Below are 24,839 nucleotides of genomic sequence, written 5' to 3'. Positions count from 1 at the left end.
CTCATGATTAGTCATATGTGCACTATTGGTTGCCACTCCAGACTTTGTCAATAGAATTCTTGGGCGGCTGCCAGCAAATTATATTCATGTACCAACCCAAATTGTCTTTTATGTTTGCATTTCTAAGCAGTCTCTACCTTGTATATCTGGGAGAGCTAAAAGGATTTGTGTGGGAGGTTGTTCTTTTTTTTCAATAAGTACTACCCATGTGTTATCAGTAATCTTATTTCTTCAAAAACAAAATCCCAAGTGAGAAAGATGATTTTTTTTAGAAAAAAAAAATCCTTTTATATAAATGAAAGCAATTATTGGTGGCTTCTTTTACTTATTCTTGAAGAATATCAAGGAGAAAAACTCAGATACTTTGCAAAAAAATCAAGTTTGAAGATGTTACTAATGTCTAGAGTAATAAATTATAAAAAAAAAAATCAGAGGGGGACATGGAAACTGAACTAGGTTTTAGAAGTCTCCATCGAGCTGGGAGCATTGTTCCACAGCATGGAACTTTCCCAGCATGCACAAACCCCATGATTGGAACAACAAATGTTGGAAAAAGAGAAAGAAGTAAGCTCCAAAAGGCATCAAGTAGTTGACGTGTGACTGCTCTGAATTGAGATGTGCTGTGAGGTATAAAACACGCACCATCTTTTGAGAATTTGGTAGAAATTTTAAAAAATTGTTCTGATTTCAACATAAATGTTAGAATGATTAACAATGAGCAAAAAATGTCTTCAATGCATTGGTAAAATAAACTATATTATTGAAATTAATTACACATGTGCTTTTTTCCTTTTTTGATGTGGCGAATGGAAAAGTTTGAATTACAAAGATGTTCATATTTGTAACTTACATGTTTTTATTAGACCATGCTTCTCTAGAAGAAACCCATGCATACCAGGACAGGCACATTTCTTGATGAGTCCCCTAGAAGAATGTTGGGGGCTGTAGGCTCACATGACTTTACTTCCTAGTTATTCAATATGAAGCAATGTACTGAATGGATTCACATGTTTCTGAAGGACAGAAAGTACCCATGAATTTAACATGCATATAACAACATATAAGAAATCCCACCATAAAGTTTTCAGTATTACTCCAAAGAATTCTTGGTGTACTTCCAAAAGAAACCATTTCCAATGAGAACTTTCATTCTTTCTTACCCATAGGCATCCCACAAACCTAGAAGTGCCTGCTTGTCATCTGTATGTGTTACTGGCTCTCTAGAGCAGAATTGCAAGTGGCAACAGAGTCTATATCTAGATTCGTCAAATATGTGAGAAATATTCACTCTAAAATATATGAGGTAGTCTCTGCCTACTTTGAATTTTCAGTGTTAAAGCCACATTGTCTACATTTTAAAAGACAGATTTAGAGAGGCCACCAATGGTATTTGAGTTTCTTGTGACTGAGGAACTCACTATCCTATACATCTCTTGGTTACCACATCCTATCAGGGGGTTAAGATGACATCTCTGGCTACTACACAATGGTCATGATGCCAGATGCAGAGCTAAGAGAAAAGATACAAGGAGCTGAGTGGGGGTTTTAACTCAAAACCAGCATTTGTTCTTTATACTATTTTACAGAATCTGTTTCCATAGTGTGTCAGTGAATTTTTCATTGTTGTGACAAAAATACCTGGGAAATAAACTTAAAAGAAAAAAATTTTGGATCACTTCCATAAAATTTTCATTCCATGGTCAGTCGCCTCCTTTATTTTTGGTCATGTGGCAAGTCAAGAACATTATGGCATGATGCACAGAGTGGAGAGCCTGATCACTTCACTGTGGCCAGGAAGGAGAGAGAGACAGACAGAGAGGGGGGAGGGAAGGAGGAAGAAAAGGGAGGGAAGGACGGGGAGAGAGAGGGAGACGGAGGGAGAGAGACTGACAGAGAGAGACAGACAGAGACAGAGAGACAAAAACGCATAAAAGTCTCAATACCCCACTCAAGGGTGTACCCACAATGGCTTAAATTCCTTCCTTTATGTCACATTTACAAAAGGTTCCAATACCTCCTAGGAACTATACCATGGGCCAAGCCTTTAACGCAGGAGCTTTTAGTTAGCAAGCTCAGACCTTTGCACATGGCATTAACAAGAACATACAACATACCTGGTTTATGCCTGAACATCTACATCATGTGCAGAGACATCAAGATTTATGAGTCCTCTGAAGTGGAAACCTCTTGTTCTTTGGAAAATTATTTATGTCAAATGACGTTTTGCTGGGGCACACAAATGAAAGGATGCCTTGCTAAAGAAAACATGTGAAAGACTGTTTTCCTGAAGCAGACACAGGTGAAAGGATATTTTGATATAGCAAACACGTGGAAGGACCTGCAATGAAAGAATATAAATATGACCCTACAGCCAGTGGGAGAGGGGCACTGAGAACTGGTTTGCTTTGCTCCATCTCACTATTCTTTGCTAATGACACACATGTATTGATTTGTCTCACATAGCATTGTTAAGCTCAACTTGCGGTAATACTGCCATTGTCTGCCATTGAGAGAAACTTGCCCAAGAACTGCTCGTGAATTTCCTGTGGCAGCTTGCCATTTTCGCAGTCTCTCCTTAGGCCGGTTAGCAAGCCTGGTAGTTTCTTCAGGACTGAACTACAGATGCCTGGTGTCTACTTGCTGAAAGGACTGGACTGTAATTGCTGGATCATGCCTGGTACCTGTCTGCTGACCAGTCGTATTTGGTGTTTACTATAGGACTGAAGAAGATCAAGCTCACTCCCAAAGAACTATTGATGAACAGTTCCACTTCCCCCATATCCTTATAACTCTTCCATTACCTCAGCTGGGTGGTGGGCTACAGGAGAGGTTGAACCCTTATTAAAAATAGATTGCAAAAACTTTATTCCTACAGTCCTCTGATGGATTCTGGTTCACAAGGATGTCCTATCTATTCCACCAAACAAGTTATTTTTAAAGCTTCCTTAAGAGATGCTAATGTGCAGCCAAAGTAGAAGACCACAGAGTCAAAACATTGGTCTCTGAAATTAAGCTTGTATCAAAATAGGCTAGAAGTCTTCTAAGCCTAGATTACTGGTTCCCAAGAGCAGTCAGTAAGTCTAGGCAAGGCTTAGACAACATCCCAGATAAAAAAGACATGGTTTCTTCTTTTCCAGGGACCATACTTTGAAGGCCATTCAGCTAGTGGAGTGCACATCCCATTTCTGCCTCTTCTTTACTCTGAAAAGAAGGGGTGGAACTTGAGAAAAGACATGGCACAGTCACGACAGCTATTTCTGCTCCTTTTTTTAAATTAGTGAGCATGAGAATGCATGTCTTTTCCTATATTCTGAGAATGGCTTCTCTGGACAGGCATGCCTACAAGCATAAGGAAATACCCCACCTCTCAATGTTCCATCTTGGTTTGTTTTGGTGATAATCAACTGTATAATATTGCAGACTTGTTGGGTCACAAAGCGAAAGTCATCTTCTCTGACCTGATTAGACCTTTTAAAATATATGACTTAAACATTTTTAAAAATGCGGTCTCTGTTCATCTAGGACCTCTGAGTCCTCTCTCTCAATGCGTTCTGAACTCCAGGTACTGGGAGAAAACGAGTGTATGTCTTAGTTTTCTAAAATCCTCGCCCAGTACTTTCTCTTTTCCAATGGTTTCTCTTCTTGGTCCTTTGAAAGCAATATAAATAGTTTCACTGACTTAGTAAACAGGGCTGTAAAAACAAAAACTGAAGGAAAAACAGTCTGTGCTGGATGGGATCAATGCTTTGCAAAGGGAAGAAGACAAATAGATGTGGCACCTCCACAGTAAACAGTCACTAAAACGTGTGGAGGAGCTCAATGCTTTCACCTTATTTAGCTCCAATTTCCTAAGACTGTTCTAATAAAATACAAGAAAAGCATCCTGGATACTAGCTGTAAAGGCACTAAATAAAACAAATACTTATTGAGTCAAAACAATAGTAATAGATGTCTTTCCAAACCCCTACTATGGACCAGGTGCTGTGTGAATTCCTTCTGCACAATGTTCTTTCACTAAAAGCATGCAATAAGAGTCAGTAATACTTGACAAGGACACTAACGCATAACTGGCTAGGTAAGAACTGGTGAAAAACAGATGTGAAGGTGGAGTTCACACTCTGCTCTGAATCAAAAGTTAGGGCTGTCTCCCCTGAAATGTCTGTACACACGTGTAGAAAGATGCCATTCTAAAAGCTATGAAACATATAAAGAAATAAAACGTTTTATATCAGCGACCTAACCCTAGAAGCATATAATCTGGCTCAAAAGATAAAATTATATGTGGGGGGGAAAACTAAAGAGCACAAGATCTAAATATTAATGGTATTACCTGTGACGCCAATCTGAAAGCATTATAATGTGTCTAGGATAAATCCAAATGAGTAAAACCAGTGTATTGCAGGAGAGGTTATAATCTTCATACTCTCTTGTTCTTTCAGTGGAAAGACAAACAACTAGAGATCTAAGTAGAGTCACCAAGCAACTGAGACAATGGAGATCCATTATGCAAAGCCTATTCTACTCTTCTCTCTTCCCCCAAAGACTCATTCTGACAAGACATTGTGTTTCTTTCAAATCTTTATTAAAGAAAGTAGTTAATCTGGCCTGGTAGAGTTCATATCATGATCAAATTTAAGGTTCGGTACAGTATGCCCAGACCCACATTTTCTAAAAGAATCTTCTTTTCTTCCTCATTTCTTTTTTTCCCCAGAATTATTTGCTGTGATTCTGTTTGCTAAATAAGAATATCTTATCTTCTGATTACAGGATCCCCAGTGAAGGAGTTAGAGAAAGGACCAATGGAGCTGAGGGGTTTGCAGCCTCTTAGGACGAACAACAATATGAACTAACTAGTAACCTCAGAGCTCCCAGGGTCTCAACCACCAACCAAGGACTGCACATGGAGGGGTCTGATTGTTCTGGCAGCATGTGTATAGAAGAGGATTGCAAATTCATTCATCAATAGGAGGAGAGGACCTCGGCCCTGTGAAGATTCTGTGCCCCAGTGTAGGGGAATGCCAGGGCCACTAAGTGAGAGAGGTTGGGGTGGCAGGCATGGGGAGAGGGAGGCAACAGGGGTTTGTTTTTGTGGTTTTTGTTTGTTTCTTTATTTTTTGGGGGGGAAACTGGGAAAGGAGAAATTTACATGTAAATAAAGAAAATATCTAATTAAAAAAAAAGAATATCTTATCTTGATTGATAACAGTTAAAAATATTAAGGAAGTTGCACTGCACCTGCATAGCACTATTATTGAAGCAAAATTAAAGCAGAGGAGAGTAAGTGAATTGCACAGAATTAATAGACTCAAATGTAAGGCAGAGCAGGCTAAATATGATCATAGGATCATAGGATCATAAAGCAGAATCATCAATAAAGTCCATCTTGTCTAATAAATCAGTAAACAGAAGCAGTGAAGCAGAACAAATGGGAAACTAAACAAGAACCAAGAACCATGAGTGAATCCTCCTTGGCTAAAAACAGTGTGATTTTGACAACTTATCTTATGTCTCAGGACCTTTGCTCCCTAATAAAACTCACGGAGAAATCATGAACTTAAATAGGAAAACACATCTCTATTTTCTATAATCTCCAACTAAAAAACATAACCATATTCTGATATAATACTGCCTTAGTTAGGGTTTTTATTGCTGTGACAAAACACTGTGACCAAAAAGCAAGTTGGGGAGAAAAGGGTTTATTTGGCTTATATGTCCATATTTTTCATAGATGTATTTCCTCAACTGAGGCTCCCTTCCTCTCTGATGACTCTAGCTTTTGTCAATTTGACAAACACAACCATCCAGTACAAATGTGCTAAACCACAGAATGATCAGCAGAGATTAAGATTTTGTTCCAATATAAGTTGCTGATATTTTAACATTGAAGTGAAGCTCTTATAGTTACCTCAAATGATTGCTTATGATCATCATCTCTTCAATGACACAGTAGTCATCAAACTCAAAGCTGTTACTTAATCTTGTTACTTAATGTATTAGCAAAAAAGTAAGTTTCTGCATCATAAAATTCTCTAAAATGTTTTGATTTTAATGAGTAAACATAACTTAGTTCTCTTTTAACCATGTGTCAGTTAAAGTTTCTTTAAAATATTATTCCCAAAGGAGAATTTATCAGACTACTAACAAGGTTTCCTTAGATCCAAGACATTGTATAAGGTCACTCCCTCTGACATTGTAACATTCTAACTCTTCCATGTCAAAATCAGAGATGCCTCTTTGGCTAAGACACAGATTGAGAATGGACAAGGATAATCAGGAAACTTCCGTTTTGGAAATGAAGTAACCAATACAATCAATAGTGAAGCTGGGATTCACAGGGTGCAAACTCAATTCAGTGGACGGACCAGAAAATGTCAAGAGAAAACAAAGTTAGGCAGTCTAACTCAGACAATCAGTAGAAACAATTAGCTGGCAAAAGTACCAAGAAGACAAAATGATGGGACTATTAAGCAAATATTCCTATTTGAAAAGGGACAAAGTAAAATATAGTCATCCAGCCTTCATTACTGGTCACTCATTCATCTGAATGCTTAGTAGTCAAAGCTATTTACAAGCAAAACATCTCAAGAAGATCCTATGATCAAAATGCACATATCTCTACTGGAAGAACACATATGTACTCTGAAGAGAATAGGAAATCTGAGCTAAATGCTCTAATATGTAAAATCCATGCCCATTGGTTGAATATTTAAGATAAAACAATTAATACAACACTGCCATTAACATTGGTCTACTGGATAGAGCCATGCAATCCACCCTAGTTTCCTCTGACATCTCTAAAGAGTCACAAGAGAAAACTGGGTGACTCATAGCATTAGATTTAGGAGTCAAAAGGTTTAAATAGGTGATGTCTCTTAAAGATCAATATACAAAACAAATGTCAGGGTGTTTGGTAAATTCTAGGGATCTCATGAAAGAATGTGAACTTATGAACCACAATGAATTCCTTAAAATTGCCTTTAACAGGACCCATAGTCCACAAACCATGCTTCCTAGTTAGGGTATTCTGGGTCAAAAAAGTATAGTAACATGCTCTTACCTACTCCTTCTCAGGTGGTTTGAACAACTCTACCCATGTTTAAAACAGTACAACTACATTAAAATAGAATGCTTGTTGATTCTCACCCTAGTCATGACTTCACTGAGGAGTTAGCTAGCTTCTCAGTACTAGGTATGAAAGGGCAGAAGTACAATTAGAGAGGTGTTGGTTGCTGCCAATATGACTACTCTACTCGTGTAACCCTGGGGACTTTGTACCATACTGTTTGTTGATGTGGTCCATAGGTAACATAGCTAGGAAAAGACTGTTGGTTATCTTCCTCTTTTGGAAGCTTGAATAGCCCCTTCTAGTAGATATACCTATAAAACACTGCAGCACCAACATGTAAACATTGTGTAAGATGGGCCAAAACATTGTAAGAACCAGAAAATTACAGAGTTTGCTATGAGCTTGTATCTCCTAATAATATTAGAAGCTATGTACATAAAAATCTCACAAACAAAACTGCCCAAATATGAGTTGAACAAGGATGACACCAATGGACATGTCAAAATGAATTTGAAAAAGCCTATGAAACCTCACCCCTATACAAAGACCCATAGGCAATTAATGAAAGCTATGAACTGGAGAAGGGAAAACATACCAATTGGTTGTTTAGTGCCAAATGGTCAGCATGAAAACATAGCTACAAGTAACATTATATGGCCTCAACAGGTTACATTTAGGAATATGTATGTATATATAATTAAACATGTGCATCCAATACCGATTACTAGAAAAAAAATGGGTCCATGAATTTAAAAAAGTACAGAGAAGGGCATATGGAGGGAGAAAAGGAGGGACAAAGTGTGGTCATTATACTGTAATCTCAAAATAACATCGCATGTTGAAGAGGTGAACAAGAAAGCAATTTAAGAGCAAAAAAAAAGGTATATTAGTAACAATGATATGACATTGGCATAATTATAAAAAGAAATTGCTCCCCTCTGTCAATTACATGAAAGATAATTCTTTACCCCATCAAAAATAGTATGCCTTTGGGGGAGTGGTTAGATGAAGGATTTTAATAGGGAAAGGCTCTGACACAGAAAATAGCAACCCTAAAGGAAAAATGATAGACTTAAAGCAGAATTGAAAGTTCTACATCTTTTGTTGATAGATCATTATCTATTCAACAGAACTTGCGAGAAATAATTTAGACAGATGCTTGAGCTGTGGAATGTTTCAGAATTCCCTCTGTCTTAGTTGTTTTTCTATTGCTGTAGATAAAATACCACAACCAAGACTACACATAACTGAAAGTATTGGGCTTACAGTTTCAGAAGGTTACTGTTTATGGTGGTGGATCAAAGGCAAGAATAGCTGAGATCCCCTATCTCAAACTACAAGGAATTATCGATGGCACTTTGGGAATGGTGCAGTCTTTTGAACCTCAAAGCCCAGCACTGACACACCTCCTCCAACAAGGTCAAACCTCCTAAGCTTTCCAAACAGTTCCACCAATTGGAGACCACCTATTTCATCATATAAGCCTATAAGGTCATTCTCATTCAAACAAGAACACAGCCTTTCTTTGAACTCTGACAGGGTCCAATTTCAATAACTTTGGAACAGCAGATCGCTGTTCTGGTTGAGGGCCTGTTAAAGAATACAGTAGAGACAGAGAACGGGATTGAGCAAAAAAGAATTTCAACAAGGTCCTGTCACAGCCTCGTCATGAATTCAGGTCATCCAAGTGCCTCTTTGAGCATATTACTAGCCTCTCTTCATGTGCCACCACAAAGGAAGGGCATCTTTCCTACTATCCAAATCCTTTAACTATCACTCCTGTTCATATTATAGGTAGAAGAGCTTCTAAAATCTCAACTTAATACAGAAGCTAAACCTTTAGAAACAAACCAAGAAACAGACCCACTGTGCAGCTTATGGAGAATAAGACCTGCACTTGGAAATTTAGGGAAATGGGAAAATCATGGACTTGTGTTCAGTAGATCTTTGGATTCTCACCTAGGAATCTAAAACTTAAAGCAGTTGTTTATGAGATGATGCTCATGCTTGAAGAGTATGAGATAAGGTGATATTTATTGACTACCTAATCACCAAGCTTCTACATAGTGCTTTGCATATAACATCAATCTGGAATCACTGACCATTGAATTGGAAATAGGGGGCAGCAAACACTAACAGAATTACCTCATCAGAGCTACATTCTTGAAGAATATGTGGTTCACATGCCTAATTTTGCACATAAAGAAACTAAGGCTAAGGAAACATAAGTTGGCCAAGTATGAATTAAAGATTATTTGGGAATCAGAACAATGGCTCAGTGTTTAAGAGCACTAGCTGCTCTACCAGAGGACCTGGTTCGATTCCCCGCACTAACATGGCCATAGCCCCCCAGCCCTACCTGCAGTTTTATTTTTATTTTGAGGCAGAATCTCACTAAGTTGTTCCAGTTGACCTTTAACTCACTTGTAGCTGGGATTCACAATTCTTATGCTTCAGCCCCAGGAAAATGCTAGGATTGCAGGAGCCAAGCCAAGCCAGTATAAGTCTATTCTCTTAGGAGATTTGGCCTAGAAGAAAGGCTGGCCATTCTCACTGACCCTACATCTGGGAAGTCAAAGGCAAGCACATAAAGCAACTTGGTATTGATGACGGGATCAACAACCTGCCGAGGCATTAGAAATCATTTGAGAACAAGAGGACCTATCTGTTGATTTAATTCTTACTTAATGCAGTCTACAAGAGTTACATTATCTACAACTAATAGATATTATTTAAACTTCTAAACTCCAAAATCCATTCAAAAGTTATTGTGTGTAATCAAAATGAATTTAAATTCCACATTTGCAAATAATAATTACATAAGTACTTGCTATTATTGTGGGTGTTTAATATTTCTTTGTTGACAAATTTAATCAAGAGGAGCAGACTTAACTCCTCTGGGGATGCTTTGTAGAATTTTGAAGGCAGATTTGGTTCTTCTGGGGACACTTTATAGAGTTTTGAAAAGTTTTGAAAAGCTTTAAAGCATGACACTTTGTTTGACCAAGAGGAAAAGGGAGGCTTTGCACAGAGACAAAGGACATGTTTGTTTAAAAGACTTACCTGCACTAGTTTCTCAGAACATCTGTTGGAAGGCCACATAACTCTTGCTAATTTGAAAGTCAGAGAATTTTCAACTAACTTGACACCCAAATCAACAAATCCTTTAGAATATTTTAAAGGGTGAAATGTACATCCCCTGGCCTTTCCTTCCTAGAAAAAGATTTCTGTGGTGCTAACCACACTCCAAAGAGCCAAAATATACCAAACTCAGAGACCAGGAACCCTGTCCAAAGTAAAAAGTCAGAGTTTGAGACAAAGTTTAATTCACACAGTCCCTGCTTTTCCTGACTATTGGATTTTTATTTATTACAGGAGATTTATCATGTGCTAGATAATTTCACATTCATGGCTTTTCTAGTGCTCAATTTATCAAGGAGAGTGGTGCCACATCCTCCCGTATTTTATCGCAAGTACCATCAGACTAAGAGAGACAGGTTCTCCTTCTCTGGTAGTGACTTTGCTGCTAAATCATAATTCATAATGATATGTCTTTCCTGGGTTCAATTTTTAATGTTGCTTCCCTTTTTGGAGTGTTTACATAACAGGGGAAAAAAGAGGCCATTATATATGAGTCCCATCTACATCACTCATGCGTGCCCTACTGAGCGGATGAAATCAGATAGCTGAAATGATTCAACGATTTCAGCTACTCACTTTAGACAGTTTGAAGGAAGTTGCATACTTTTTCATTATCAAAGACAAGAAAAATGAGGAGAAACGTGAGGTGCCCTAAAACCATGACTTTCACTCTCCTTCTAAGTTGGAAAAGTGAGGTGCCTAGTGATACTACACATTAATTATTTAATATGGAATAACTTAGAATCAAAACCATATGGATTAGTGAAGAGCCAAAGTCCACTGGCAACTAAAGCTATCTTCTTCTATGCTGTTCTTGAGGTGTGAATACAGTTACTAATAACATTCATTTTGATTTAGAGAAAGTTAACAGATATGACCACTGTTCCTTGAAAGTGATGTTCACAATTTCTGAAATTCTTTTTCCCCTCCCCCATGGACTTACAGGGGGTTCACCTGTGTGAAACCAGCACATGGTACTGTTAACACCACATGGACCATTACCTCTGAAGATGCCCCACTTTCATTTTCCAGGAAAGTTAATGGAAGTCCTCAAAATAAAGGCATTTTCAATAACAGTGAATATTGGAGATCAGTGATCCTTCCAAAAAAGTTCAAAGTTTCTCCTTCAAGTGACTCCCTAATGACTATCAGAAGGCACTAGGAGTCAAAAGTCATTGAATGAACAATTTGATACGACTTTCAACAAAATATTTCATGTCTTGAAACCTCCAGTGCCATGATGATAATTAAGGACAATTCCTAGTCTCAAATTTATGATTCATTGGCTCACAACTTTTATCCAACTTTATTGAAAAGAACGAGAAAATTACATTACCTATTCCTACTTGATAGCTATTTTTTCTGGTGAACATAAACTGACTGTCAGAACCCCATTCAAATTCAGTCAGTATTCATTTTTCTGCACTTTATAGAGATTGGTAAAACTGGGAAAACATTTTTCCCAAATTTTCATGTTATTAAGATGGTTGTTTACGTACAAAACTGTTCACAGTCCAATATCTTTATAATAATATATCATCAGTGCTTTGGTTCTTAATTTTATAGTTTGGTAACAGATTTATTTTTGTACTAGTGATGTTCGTTAGCATATGATAGGTCAGATATTGCTTCATTGTCTTAATTATATTCATTTGTCACTCTAATAATGCTTTATATTGTTCATTGAAAGTAATTGGAATCCTAAGGTAAAAATGCACTCAATACTATTATTATATATAAGAAATTATAATGATTAAAAATTGATTGACTAGGATTTTCCAAGAGGTCATAGATTTAGAAAAAAAGTTCAATGAATAAAATTAAGTTACAAAATATTCTTTTAAAGAAGAAGAAAAAATCTAGATGTAGAATAATGTTTCCAGGCATCTAATTGAACAAATTCTGTCAACTAAATGTAGACATGAGTTGTTGAAAATAACCTCAAAATATGTTTGGGGAATGAGAAATGATTGTTATACATAGCATATCCTTAGTAAAGGCTAGCTCACTGGACACGTTTTATTACAAGACCTGGGGGCTTTTATTCCTGGTGGAGACATATTACCATTGACAGGTTTAACAGCTAAGTATAGATTTAGGAATATCTTCAGACTTCGTTTCTTCTCTGGTCTACTTGGAAAAGAAAGGACTTGTGAGAATGGTATCCCACTTCTCACAAACGCTTTAAATGAGGCATGTGTTTAGGATTTTATGGTTGCCCTGGTTGCTTGCTCTGTACTTTTATTAGAACACCAGTTACTTAATCTCAAAACCAGGGTTTGTCTGAAAGCTACTGGCATCTCTCCTCAGAAGACTCTTTCAATTTTAAACCAAAAATTAACGTTTTATGCCAAGTAGCAGAGTGCCCTACAGTTGTAGTTATGTTTCTGTCGCCTTATGCAGATTTAGCCTCCGCTTCAGAAGCCTTGGTGAAATTATACATTCACTGTAACTTTCCATGTAAATCATGAATATTCATATTGCGATGGTTAATCTTTTCAACTTATTGGACCTGAAATTAACTGAGAAGCACATCTCTGAGTTACCTCTGTGAGTGTGAGAGCCTTTCTAGTGAGGATTACCTAAGGAGAGAAGAACCTTTCCTACAGAGCAATACAGTGCACTTCAGCCCAGATATGCAGAGGTTCCAGGAAATGGTGGTACTTCTTACCTCTGCCCTCCCTTCTTGTTGCTGAGTGAGTCTCTCTGGTTGCTGTTGCTGTCATCCCCACTGCCATTGGATCACTGTTTTCTGGCCATTACTGTGTGGAGAGAAGACCACAGGTTCTTGAAGAATCCTTCAAGCGCTCAGTACCACAATGGGACTAATGAGGCTAACCAGCCTCAAGGACTGAGCAGGCACCAGGCTCTTAGCCTCTCTACAGGAGACAGGCACTGTTCTGTTAACCAGCTGCTACCATACAGGGCATTTTGATAAATCCTCTTTTGTAAAACATATTCATTCCCTCAATTTTCTTTCTTTAGAGAGTGCTAAGTAATGTGGTGTGTGTGTGTGTATGTGTGTATGTATGTAAGTGACCATGTAATGCATGTATGTGTGTTTGTGCACACGCATGTCTATTTTTATAGACTATAAATAAGTTTATTCCTAGAAGTCTATTCCTAGAAGACGAGATTATAGGTATTTTGCAAAAAAGAAAATATTTTCAAAATTTGCTGTGAGTAATATGTATGTCCTTAAAAAGTAATATAATATAATATGTTTTAAAATATAATATTTCTAGTCTATGAAGAAGAAATGTTCAGGAGTCAGTTTACTTCATCTACTGTGTCGCTTCTGAGGATTCAGCTGAGGTCATCAAGCTTGGCAGCAAGACCCTTTACCCATTGATCTTACAATCCCTTTAAAAAAAAAGTTGAAAAAGTTTAGTCCAAAGTGATGATTTAAGGCACATTTAAGCCACTAGTATACTCAGTTTTCATGACTGTGAACTGTACATAATTGTCTACATTGGGCTACAGTTTATGCCAGGGCAGTATGGCAGGTTCTTTTTACACCAGTTTTACCACAAATGAGAAATGGATTGTGATACTTCAACCACTGTAGAGTCAGTAGGACATAGGGATTTTTCAATTCCATTCTATCAACATGGGACCACTCTTAATTATATTCACAGGTCATCACTGACAAAATCATCATTGTGATACGTGTAATTATACACATATGTACACACTGAATGCATGTATGAATTCATTACATAGATTCAGTGTTATACAAAAGGGTGGGTCATTAAAAATATATCACCTAGCATTGTATTATTCTGTGAAACTATTGGAACGTTCTCTCCATAGTGCCGCTGTCATACTACAAGTACTGCTTTAGTATCTTTGCTTTGCCCTGTTCATATTGTCACAAAATATTTCTCCAAATAATAATTGTGTGGTTATCTAAAGATACATGAAATTACTTACCAAATACCATGCTTGAACTCTTAGACCATTTTCAGTACTTTGCAATTGCAGCCAGTATGCTATGAACGTCCTAATGAGAACACTTTTCAAGGGCAAGCCTCTTTTTCTTCTGACTAATCTCCAGATGTAGAATTCCCGATATAAAGGATATCAACCTAGAACCAAATTTGTACACATATTTTTGTTGTCAGTTTCACAAAGTACTTAACCCTTCAGACACTCCTTCAACATGCAAGAGTAATTTGAAGCTAGAGAGTTGGGGATTCAAATCCCCGCACTAGACTTCCCAACAATGTGGCCCTGAAATTTCAGTACCTTCAGTTGGGGAAAAAATGGCTTAATGGATTCTTTACAAATTGTTCCATGAGCAAAATAAGATCCCATGTATCATCCTAGCGGTATCTTACATATGCCCCCAGGAATTAATAAGTATTTCAAAAAGAATTTGCTTGTGACCCAGACTATAATTCTAAGTAAAAATACCTAAAACTGCAACTCTTCAAGTTAAATACATCAAGCGTGACTATGTATTCTGAAAACAGAACATCACACTCTGACTTCAGTAGGTATCCAGGCTCTCTGAAGAGATACCCATATGTCAATCTACCTACACAATCTATGACTGACCAATAGAATCATTTTAATCCAGTTCAGTCTTCCCCATTCTCTTCTGAATTATCTGTGAGTAGTGCATGCCCTCTCCTCCACCACCACTGACGTGAGCTTGGCCTTTGACTTCTTTTGCCCAATGACACACAAGCAGACTCGAAATGCATCACATCCCAGTGAGAATTCCAAATGATTTCATGTGCTCTGGCCTGTCTTCCTCATGTCCCCTTCTGGACGCTTTTCTCCATGGCTCTGGAAACAAGAACCATGTGCCCATGACCTGCACTGCACCAACCTGGGAGAAGCCAGAGTCTCTTCAGTATTTGGGGCTCTGGTTGGTTACTGCACTGGTTGATAGTCTCCACGAACCCACTAACAGAGGTGTTGTGGATTGCAGAATAGAGACAGCAGAGGATGCATATTCATTCAGGGACCTTTACCAACAGTAAAGCCAGAACAGTGCTCCTGCCTTTCTTTCTGTAGTAGAGGCAAGGCCCAGAGAGTACTAGCAAAGACAGTATTTTTAGGAAAATTGAGTCCAGGTCCAATGTAGGCAAGGTGGTCCTCAAAGCTGCCTTGTCTAACTTCAGTTATTTCTCTCTCTATTTCTCTCTCAGGGTGATTTACAAGGTGATAAAAGACTCCAAACGGCAGAAGGCACTTAGGCTGTTAAAAAGTGGCTTTTTATGATCCCTCCCTCTTTATAGTACATGTTGTTTCATTAATCAAATGCTTATTCTATTAGAAGTCTCAACCCTTTCAGATAGTGGGACATTTCATTTTTATTGCCCTGAAGTGGCTTTAAAACCCACACACTCTCCTACAAGCCACCAGTGAGTTCTTGGGGTTCAAACTGTCTTTCTTTGATCTGCCTATTCTGTGTTAGCAATTGAGACTTCAACTTTTACGCTTTTTGTTTTGCGTTGCTCCTAAAATAAATGCTGCATTGTCAGCTGTACCGTTTTTATTTATTTATTTATTTATTTATTTATTTATTTATTTATTTATATTTTTCCTCTTCCACTGCCATGCATGTGAATGGAGCCAGAGGTTGATGGTGTGCTCAAATCTGAAGATTCTGCCCTCTACCTGATCATTTCTGGCCTCAGCTATCAACTGTTTGTTTGTTTGTTTGTGTGTTTGTTTATTGGATTTTTTATTTATTTAGTCTTGTCTTCAGTGGGTGAGGTAGATCCTCCCAGATAATCAGCATGAGAAGACTCTGTCTTTCTCCTTCTCACCTATGTCAATGCTGGCTTATATATAGTCTGCTCATTTCATCACCGAAGGGACTCATTTTAATTTTCACCTTATAGACTTCATATTTATACTACTCTGAATAAACTATATAATTCTCTGTGACTATTAGCTTCAATTTTTAATCATTACCAAGCAGTACTTTAAGTCAATTTTTAGAAATCCCATATATGCTAGATAGGAAGATGGAGAAACTAGATACAAACATAATATAGGTAACACAGTCACTAAATTAGAATTTGTGAATACAGCAATCTTTAGAAGTCTTCAGACAATGTAAGCCATATGTCATTATTAGTACTTAAGCTGTGGAAAGAGGAATCCAAAGAATTTCTGAAGAAATAGGTTTCAAGTTTTCAAACTGCCAGGACTGTCTTTTTAATTTGTATTATTAGAATATATACATATATATATATACATATATATATATAATCTATGTATATGTGTGTGTGTGCATATATATATGTGTACATATATATATATGTAGACAGAGAGAGAGTTCTGCCTTCATAAATGTATATGCACCACATGCATATCTGATGGCTCCACAGGCCAGAAGAAAGGGTCAGATCCCCTGGAGCTACAGACAGTTGCAAGATACCATGCGGTACTAGGAATCAAACCCAGGTAATTTTGTCAATTCCAGGAGTTTAAAGAATCCTGATGAAGACACATACACACATATGGGGGAATTTCCTGCCACATTTCAATAATGAAATTTCATTGGAATGCAGACATTCCTGGTTGATTACCCATTCTCTTCATCCCTTTCAAGCATTAGTACAAGAAGAAGTTGCAATACAGACTGTATGGGCTACAAAGGTAAATATGTTTATAGAACACACAGGGTTTTCATTGCAGTGCATTGTTGAGGGCAAGTGACACTGCTGGAAGGAGGAAGAATGTTTATGAGCTGCAGTTGTGGAATACCTAGTCACAACACAACAAATATACTCCCTTTTAAATATCCTTCTATTGTTATTTTTACGTGTAAGAGATGATCTTCTGCTGACAATATTTATTTCCTTTTAATATTTTGTTCAACGGTATAATCTTTACTTCCTTCACATGTAAGAGATGATCTTTTTACTGATAATATTTGCTTCCCCTTAAAAGTTTGTTCAACTGGCCAGGCAGTGGTGGCACACACCTTTAATCCCATCACTTGGGACGCAGAGACAGGCAGATTTCTGTTCGAGGCCAGCCTCGTCTACAGAGTGAGTTCCAGAACAGCCAGACTACACAGAGAAACCCTGTCTTGAAAAAAAAACAGAAAAAAAAAGAAAAAAAGAAAAAAAAAGTTTGTTCAACTGTTCAGAATTTACTTTCCATTAAAATGTTGTTTGACTGTAGTCATATCAAAGAGAACAGAGTTCAAACCCTGGACAGAAACCAATTCAAAGGTTAATGGTACCACACAGTTCTTACTCCATAATGGTGTTGGGAAGGGCTGAGAGGCTGAGATGAAGTAAGGATTGCACTGGAGAAACTCCAAGCAAGCATGCTCTCCGGGCAGGATTTGATTCCCATGCCTACGATTATAGCTCAATGGTAGCATAAACTAGGCCCTGAGTTTGATTCCCAACAATCCCTAAAAATAAGGACCCCAATGATTAGAAAGATATAAGGACCTAAAAGTCATCAACATCAGAAGTCTAAGCCACCAGCACAAGCTACAACCAATCAAATTTGTATATAATTTCAGAAAGTCTCAGATCCACCCAAAGTTTTGCCCATGGGTTCTGGACAATAATATTCGATGCTATGGATGATGGGATAAGCTGACGTAGCTAACTGGGCAATCCTGGGAAAGATCAGAACAGTGAATTGAGGACAAAATTTAAAGAGCTCCAACATTTAAGGATCAAGTAGAGGAAAAAGATTTCCAGCAAAGAGGAAAAAATGGTCAACACAGTTAAAGCAAATTGAATAAACAAATGCAAAATCAGTGCTTGAAGGCAAAGTCACTTCATTAGTTTCATACTACCATTCTTTGTGTAATAAGTTGATAAATGCAACTTCTTTTATATGCCTGATACCTGATATAATAATGGCTTCACAAACTGTAAATATTCTGTTGATAGTGTCTTTCTAACCTTACAGATAATGAAAGTTAGTAGTTTAATGCCTGACATAACTTCAAAATAGTAGAACAAGCCAGTCTTATTATCAAAGGTAAAGTGATAGACCAAACACTGTGAATACTCAAGCACTGATTTGATCTTCAGAACCATCAGTGTAGCTCAATGGTAGGATGCCTGCCTACTGTATCTGGGATGCTATCAGTTTAATGATAGTAGGCCAAGCATTACAGTAGGTAACAAATAGGGGAGACTAACCAGTTAACAGCTGAATGAAAATGTGTATAGAAAAATCTATATTCTAATCCCGGAACATGAAACCACAAGGATCATTGTGTTCTACTGCATACAATGTTCCTGGAAAATTGATTCCACTCAACCAGAATCGGCAATTATTTCACCTTATGGGCTACTAGCCTATCCAAACACTCCACGTCCTTTCATCTTGCACCTGTTTTGTATATGACCAACATAAGTGTTACCCATCTCTGAAGTTAGGAAACATGTTCTTTGTTATCTCTGACCTATAAAACATTTTCTAATTGCTACCCTGATCTATTGCTGCCTATTGTGGAGATTTTTTGTCCAGGGCCTGGCTTTTTCTTTTTCTGGGTAGAATCTATAATAGTTCAATAAACCCTTTACATCCAGAGATACATTAAACTCTAGAGCAGAGGTTCTCAGTCTTCTAATGTTTAGACCCTTTCATTTAGTTCCTCATGTTGTGGTAGCCCCCAAACATAAAATTATTTTCATTTTGCTACTTTATCAGTGTGATTTTGCTGCACTATGAAGTATAGTGTAAATATCTGTGTTTTGCAATGGTCTTACGTGACCCCAGTGAAAGGGTTGTTTGACCTGAAAAGGGGTTACTTACAGCCCACAGGTTGAGCTCTAGAGTATTTGTATAATAAAACTACACTGCTGGTTACCTAACATGACCTAGAACATAATCTTCCCTAGTTATTTGTTAAATCCGCCCTTCTTGAGTTCACACAAGTTTTATGCATTCTAACAGGAAAAGATGGTGGCCTCACAAATCTCTCAGGATACAGATGAACAGTCATTGCACTGAAGAACTGAGTTTGAAACCCAATTCTGTCACTATAATCATATCGCTTTGGGCACATCTGTACTTCTCCTTGTGTCCGGGGTTCAATTTTTAGAGTCTTAGATTATCTGCCCTATGCCTGTACTGCTAGTCACCATGGATCCTCAAGATTCTAAAGTAGGTGGATACTGCTTGCATGTGACCTCTAAATTACGTTTGACAATGTGCCCCTTATACAATGCAGAACAAAAGCTATTGTTCCCAAATGTGGCAAACCTGCCAACACACTATTAGATTTCCAAAGATGGATTCTTTCTTTTCTGAGTACTGTTTTACTGATTATTTTGGCCAATGAGCAGTGTCTCACAGTGGGTGACTGTGATTAATTGCCAAATGGTACTAATCTATTATCTAACACCATTCTACTGCTAATGGAATGGGGGAAATGAGTACATTTATCACGGATGTAAACCTAGCATAAATAATAATTAATTTTCTTTATAAAAAGCTAAGTTTATTGAATGCACTGAAAGTATAAGCAAGAAAATAAAACACAAGCCTAACAACAAACAGATGGCATTCTGCTTTCTGTGATTATGTGCACTTTTGATGTTTCAAAGAAACCATACAACACTCATGCTTTCAATTATTTTTCCAGGACAGACACCAAATGTATTTTTCTCTTTGTAACTGATTGCTCTTCTATTCTAACCCATGAGCCTGGGCTGAAAATTCACCTCAGTGAAAGAGAAAGAAACCACCATGGCTTCTTAACTTGGCACCCAAAGAAATACTTGACTAGACTTAAATCATTGTTTGGCTGAGTCTCTCTCTTTCTTTCTCTCTCTCTCTTTCTCTAAGGGAAAATAAGAAAAGGCACTAAAAAGAGACTGGATCCAATTAAACTCACTTTGTCTTTTCTTTTTCTATTAGAGAAACATACCACACTGATAAATATTAAGTACACATGGAGTTCTCTTTTGTTCCCTACTTTGTATTGTCCTGGGTGTATCTGGCTTAGGGGGTACTGCACAGACTCAAATGAATATTTAGAATCCTTGCCTGAAGTATTCTAAATTGTGCACATTGTCTGCTGATGTTTCTTGGTAAATGGAGAATATGTAAATGAATAATCAACTAAAATAGAAACGGGGGGTCTCATGAGGAACAGATATGACAGGATCTCACACCATCTGACCATAATCTGTTACCCACCAAGACTGCCCCCTTTCCTTTCCAACAGTGCATAAGATATAATGTGCATTAGCTCTTCATAATGTCCTCATAGGCAACTGCTCTCTGATCTCACAAGGGATTATCTAAGCATAGGAAAATATTCCTTTAAACAGCATCTTATAACTACAAGAACGGCCAGACCTCAGGCCACTCCAACACAGTGCTAAAGGCTTATTCCCCTCTTTCCATCAGGCAGTTTGAACCTCCCACCATCGGTACTATTTCCTATTCTTAACCTTCTTTCGTTCCAGTTAAGCCAGGCGCATGTGAATTAAAAGGCTGAATAGCAGACAGAGGGCAGCCTGGGCTATATACCAAGTTCGTATCTAAAGAATCATTAGCAACTTTGTGGCTTTATTAGTCTTGGCTTTTATTTCTATTATAACCAAGCCAAAAGTTCCCTGGCATATTGCATAAATACTCTTGTTTGAAAAGCACAATAACACCCAAAGCATTATTAAGGAAACATTTCAATGGGGCTCATTTATCCAATCAAAGGGCATTTAGGGAGTATTTCCTGTGTCCTTGTAGATATTGAGGACTTGAGGATATGGTGGCAGGGATGACAGATCATGCATAAGATGCTTCCCTTCAGGCATCTTATATGTTTTAAAGATTTATTTATTTATTTTATGTATATGAGTGCACCATTGCTCTCTTCAGACACACCAGAAGAGGGCATCAGATCCCATTACAGATGGTTGTGAGCCACCATGTGGTTGCTAGGAATTGAACTCAGCACCTCTGGAAGAGCAGTTGGTGCTCTTAACCGCTGAGCCATCACTCCAGCCCACATCTGATATTTCTAATAGGAGTAGAGTAATGATATATGCACAAGCAAATATACATCACAGTGATTTGGGTGGTGGGAAGTATTGATGAGGAAACGCATACAGGTTTAGTTAAGAAGCTTGGAAGCATTTTTCTAAGAGTGAATACTTAAGTTGAAAAGTGAATAAAGAGTTGGTCATGCAGAGACAGGTATACTGGATGGACAGAGAGAGCATTCGCATTCTAAGCTAGGTGGAACACATACAAAACCATATGATGGGGAAAACATGAGAGTTCCCATAAGCATATTCAAAGACGATTTTCTGTTTCTAGACATCAACTCTTTTACTTACTTCACATATCTGAATCCTATAAGAAACTTCAAATATCTCTATTTTATAGTAAAGGAAATTATTGTCCAGAGAGATGTAGCTTTACCAGGTCACCTAAAGAACAATGGAGAGATCTACGGCTGATATACATTTTATTGTTATAAGCTATGTGAGCGCAATGCTCTCTGTCCCAGCCTAAGTGATACATGTCTTGACCACAGGAGGTGCCACTGTTGGCCACCCACAGATAAGGGAAATCCTTGCTACCTCATTCCCTAAGGACCAATCAGTTTAAAAGTCACTCTGTTCTGCTAATCACATTGTGCCCAGTGGCTGATGCTCTATTCCACACCTAGAAACTGTATAAAAAACTCACCCAACAGGCTGCCCCAGGTCACTACCCCTTCTTTGGGTGCTAGAATAATAAATTCCTCTTGCTTTTGCATCGATCCTTGGCTCCTCATGGTTCACTCAGAGGGTCTCCAGTAGCTAAGGCTCCCTGGTAGTTAAGGCTCATCAGAGTCTTAGAGCCTCCTTCTTGGTTTGGGGAAAGGGGCACTTTTCCTACTATCTCCCCATAGGCAGCATAGTGAAGGAGCTCACTGAGGTCTCTTTTAGAAGAGTCTTCCACTCCTGAGAACTCTGCCCCCTAATTCCATGGTCTTGGGATTAGGATTTAAGCACATGTACTTGAGGGATGGTTTTATTCACTCTATAGCAGATATTTTCCCAGAGTCCTAAAAGTGTTAGAAACTCTTGTGACGTGTCTGACTCTCATTCTCTCAGAAGAACAGGTGTGGGTCATGCCTTGACTAAATCTGGTCACAGACTCTGAGGTTGTTAACTGCTCTGTACACATACCAGCCTCATTATATGCGAGGGCAAAAAGCAGACAGTTCAGACTGGGGAAAGGCAAAGTGCAGAAACTTTCTGACCGAGGTTTATCCCACTGCCTAGGACAATTCCTGCCACATTGCAATCTTTCAGCAAATAAAACAGTAACAATATTTTTATTATTATGCTAAAGCCCTAGGTGTTAAGCAATATAATGCAGAGCCAGGTGGAGTGCCTGGCTGGCCCATCCTAAGGTATCTCCCTGAGAAATCACGCCATGTAACAAATCCTGTATGACGGGGGGGGGGGGGGGGGGGGGGGGGGTTGGGGAGGTATTATTTGTGGGAACAGAAGGGAGGTACCGTCTGGAGAAGGGATAGAGGCAGACAATGGAGTAGAGCCATGAGAGCAGAGAAGGGGGGAAAGAGAAAGACAGAAAGAAGGACAGAAAGGGGGTTAAGAGAGGCCGGCTGGGAATATGTGGGAACAGTGAGAGAACCAACAGGACTGGCGAGTAGTTCTTTTATACACCAGGCTGTCTGCATCTATCTGTCCATGCAGGTAGTGGCAGCAGGTGACAACCAAGCCATGGGTGGGTCTCTGGGAGGAGCCTAGCAGAACTGCCTATAAGCTAACACTAAGTTTATTTAATGTGATTCGTAAGAAAGAGACTGAAATCGTTTCCAAAAGTATAAAAAGTTGCCTGTTTTTCACAGCAATCTCTTCTCAGGTGACCTATCTTGTATTGCAGTGGTTCTCTTCTCCTGTGTATATATTGGAATGCAGGTCGTCAGTCCAGTCGTGGAGAAACCACCCAGAGGGGGCTTCTCAAAGTGCACATGCTCAGAGCCAGCCCATACTCTTGTATGAGGTAAGATTGGAAGGGAGATTAGGATGCAGTTTTTTTAAACCTTCTTTGTAGCTTTACTCTCTCCTCCCAATTCTTTATTCTGTGCTCTTCGAGGTCATATCTTAACGCAGTCCATTGTCTGTTCTAAAGTACATAGACCTCACAAATGTTGTGTAAAACGTGTAGTGAAAGCCAGGATGCAGCCCAGAAATTAAGAACTACAGATGACAGGAAAGGGTCCATTTCCTTTTTTGTATTGTGAGCACCCTTTTCCTTTTCATTAGTCAAAAGGTCACCAGGGGAACAATGAAGAGTTGGACTAGGCTTATCTCCTTTGAATATGAATTGACAGTTTAACAGAGAGCTTCCTGCAATGAGCAGCCATTAATTAGGGAGAGATTAGTTTAAACAAAAAGGGATTAAATTTAGATTCACTTATTATCCTTTCCATTGTTAGTACTATTGAACCCTGATGTGTGTGGGATAAGGCCAAGAGAATGAGGGCTTGTACAGAATATGAATCAATTAGCAATGTATTTATCATGTGCCTGCCTTGGGCCTGCATTGCTCTATTAAGATAGGAAGAAAGACAAGATAGACTAGAATAGAACATTTACACATGGAAATAAAGAGAGAGGAGAAGAAGGGTAGATAAAGAGAGATATGTTTTTCTTTTTCATTATAGGAGTTTGTTTTTCTCTGCACTTATCTCCAGCCCCTGTCCCTGCCCCCCACCCCAAATCATTCATATAGAATCTTTTTAATTCCCTGCCCTACAATCAGTGGAGCTTGCAGCCAATTTGCTGCTTTTAGGTTTTATTCAAACCTATTAGTCCAAAGTTTTCTCTTTAAGAAATAACTGCTTTTATACCCTAATTACTATCTTGAAATGAAACCTTTATATCATATAGTATCTCTGGATACCAGTTTACTGACAGTAACAACAAAAATCAAGCTAGTGGGTCATAGGCCCCAGGAAAGAATGTTCTAAGTGTCAAACTGTTCTAAATATTTGTCTTTACCCCTATAAATTAGTGCTACCCTCGGCCTTCACCCAATATGCTTCTTGTCATGATGAGCAGTGGCTAAGGCAGAGACTCTCAAGGGATTGCAGTGTGGAGAACAGCTGACTACAGAGCTCTCCACCCTAAGTGGAACAACTGAACCACCTGCACCAAGCTCAAGGAACATTGCAGGATAGGAAACAACAAAAGCAAGACCCAAAGCTTGGAGAGAAATAGTGGTAAGTGGTGTCCTCTTAGCAGGACACAGCTATGGCCATTGCACCCATCATAAGAAGGAAGGAAATGCTCAAGCCTCACAAGATGGAGAAGGGCTGTAGCCAAGGGGAGGAGCTAAGCTTCTTTCTAGTCCAGGGTTGTTATCAAAGCTGGAGAGCTGGGTTGGACAAGAGACTGAGTTCCAGTTTGCCCAGCTGGAGTTAACAGTCAGGAAGGACTAGTATTTGTGGTGATCATTTCAGGAAACTGCAGTGGGAAATTGGAAAGGCAGCTTAGAGGAAGGTTGGGGGAGGTGTTCAGGGTAGGATGAAGTCACAGGAGAGGAGCCCTCAGGCTAAGACAGGGTTGGCTCTGAGAGAAGAGGGCCCTTTGTATTCTTCTTCTGTCGCTTAGAAATTCACTGTCACTGCTCCAGCCCAAGGCCATTTCATCAAGCA

The sequence above is a fragment of the Mastomys coucha genome, unplaced genomic scaffold (genome assembly GCF_008632895.1).
Source record: "Mastomys coucha isolate ucsf_1 unplaced genomic scaffold, UCSF_Mcou_1 pScaffold22, whole genome shotgun sequence".
Taxonomy (NCBI): Eukaryota; Metazoa; Chordata; class Mammalia; order Rodentia; family Muridae; genus Mastomys; species Mastomys coucha.
Note: the sequence above shows the minus strand (reverse complement) of the source record.